Below are 2,690 nucleotides of genomic sequence, written 5' to 3'. Positions count from 1 at the left end.
TAATGGTCACTTAGATATTCTAGTATATTTGTTACAAATCACTCTGATTATAATAATAATCACAACTCATGAATGATCTTAGTTCACTGAATCCCCCTGCAAATATCATTTGCAAATTTTAAATTTATTAGGTAAATTCTGCTGAGGGATCAAACACTAGCACTCTGACTAGCACACTGACTACCCTGACTGGACGTAAGTATGATGAATAATTTAGATTTCTTTTTAGAACCTACTATACACTGAAAAAAAACATTCAAACACGTATGTGCTCTAAGCATTAGCATTTTGTATCTTAGAATTTTTACTTGGTCACATTATGTTTTTTAGTAGAATTATTTTTAGAGTCAACGATCATACAAGCCTTTTGAAGATTAGCATCTTGGCGCCGGCCCCATATACCGAGGTTGACGGGTTCAAACCTGGCCCCCGCCAAACTGCAACCAAAAAATAGCCAGGCGTTGTGGCGGGCACCTGTAGTCCCAGCTACTCGGGAGGCTGAGGCAAGAGAATGGCTTAAGCCCAGGAGTTGGAAGTTGCTGTGAGCTGTGTGAGGCCACAGCACTCTATCGAGGGCCATATAGTGAGACTCTGTCTCTACAAAAAAAAAAAAAAAAAACATGGAAGAAGATTAGCATCTTTTGTTTAAAACAATTTCTACCTTGGGGAGAATTTTTTTTCATAGTTTTTATTTGCAATCAGATACTGAAATACCCAGTATATCCTAATATACTGGTAATTCCTTTTTCATTGAAAATAGAGCTTCCTCTTTCAACCTTATTTTCCCTTTGTTTTTTTCCTGAAAAATGCTATTATTTGTGGTTTTTTGTTTATTCAACACACATTTATAAACAACCTGTTTCGGAGCAGGTCTGTGCAGAAAGCTAGGATGACAAACCGAAAAACAGAAATTGTTGCAGTCTCTGCCCTCAAAGAGTTCACGCTCAGGAGAGGAGGCACAGAGCTGACAGTAACACAGTGCAGGGACAGCTCTCGCCTGGTGCCAAGGACAGGGAGCCAACCACAGCCAGCAGCATGGTGCAGATGAAGAGGGAAAGCCGTGGCCTATGTGGCTCGTGTTGGAAAAGGCCCAGAGGCAGATAAAGAGTTTCAAGCAGGGAGATTAGCCTTTGAGTAAAGGCACAAGAATATGAAAACAGTAACCCAAAGGCCAGGAGGGTGGCTTATGCCTGTAATCTTAGCACTCTGGGAGGCCAAGGTGGGTGGATTGCTTGAGCTCAGGAGCTGGAGACCAGTCTGAGCAAGAGGGAGACCCCAACTCTACTAAAAATAGAAAAACCAGCGGGGCATTGTGGTGGGGGCCTATAGTTCCAGCTAATCTGGAGGCTGAGGCAGGAGGATTGCTTGAACCCGAGAGTTTAAGGCTGCAGCGAGCTATGATAATGCTATGATACTCTACCCATGGCGATGTAATGAGACTCTGTCTCAATAAAATAAAATAAAATAAATACAAAGCAATAACCCAAACCAGACTTCTACATAAGAGTGTAAAGTAGATAGAGTTGAGGCAGAAACTGTCTCTGATTCGTGTGCACTATTTTTTAAAAATTTCTTTGGTATCTGCCTCTTCCCTGTTTTTAATAGTCACCAGTACCATGCCCCCCACACGGTGGATGCTTACAGTATAGGGTACCTGTCATTTGAAGGGCTCTCTAGCTCATAGTCATCACCCACAGCCATAGTTTGCCAACCTGCCTAATGGACAACTGCTCATCTTAGCAAGTGCCCTGATAATAATGGAGACTCAACAAGACACAGTGACCAAAACTCACCAGTACCTTCAAAGAACAGCAACACCACCCCTGCCAGTGGATCTGGTATTTCAATGCTTGGTATTTATAGGCATGATCAGAGACCTCGTAACCACACATGTTTGTGAAAGCTTCTTCCATCTTACACTTTATACGGAAGGAGAGCCTCCCTTCCTAAAGAGGCTTTACTTTGCTTGTGGTATATGTACTTTTAGCAGTTAATATTTAGAAGTGTTGACAGACCTACCACTTGTTTATTTTCCTAAGTGAATAACGTCCAAATTTTGGGAAGAATTGGTAACTTCAGAGATTATTCATATCCTAGTTATAACCTCGAGACAGAGTTAAATGTATAACATGAATATATTGAATTATTGAAATGTCTAATACTTAAATATTATATAGTATATCATATATATTTAATATTTAATTAAAATCTTTATTTCCCACCGGTCCTTTGCTTTATTCTACAGTAAGCCCTTGTCTTTCAGGCTAAGTATGTGCCATTTCAATTTTAAAGAATCTATATCCTTGAGGTTAAGAATGTTTCACGAAACTACCCAGATCTCTTAAGTGTCTCACTGGCAGCTACAACTCAACCTGCCTCAGACCAGTATTTTGATTTCCCTCTCTGCTTTCCCCACCCCCAGCCCTCGGCTTCCACATTTCTGAAAATTGGGTCCTCATCCACCAGTTGCTGGAATCTGTGTGTTACCTTTGGTTTCTTTATTCACTAACACTGTCATATTCAATCACAACACCTGGGCTCTTATATTTTAAATAGCTCTTGACTTCCTATGTCAGGGGTCCTCAAACTGCGGCCCGTGGGCCACATGAGGTGGTGTGAATTGTATTTGTTCCATTTTGTTTTTTTACTTCAAAATAAGATATGTGCAGTGTGCATAGGAATTTGTTCAT

This window comes from Nycticebus coucang, chromosome 11 (genome assembly GCF_027406575.1).
Source record: "Nycticebus coucang isolate mNycCou1 chromosome 11, mNycCou1.pri, whole genome shotgun sequence".
Classification (NCBI taxonomy): Eukaryota; Metazoa; Chordata; class Mammalia; order Primates; family Lorisidae; genus Nycticebus; species Nycticebus coucang.
This window is presented reverse-complemented; position numbering follows the sequence as displayed.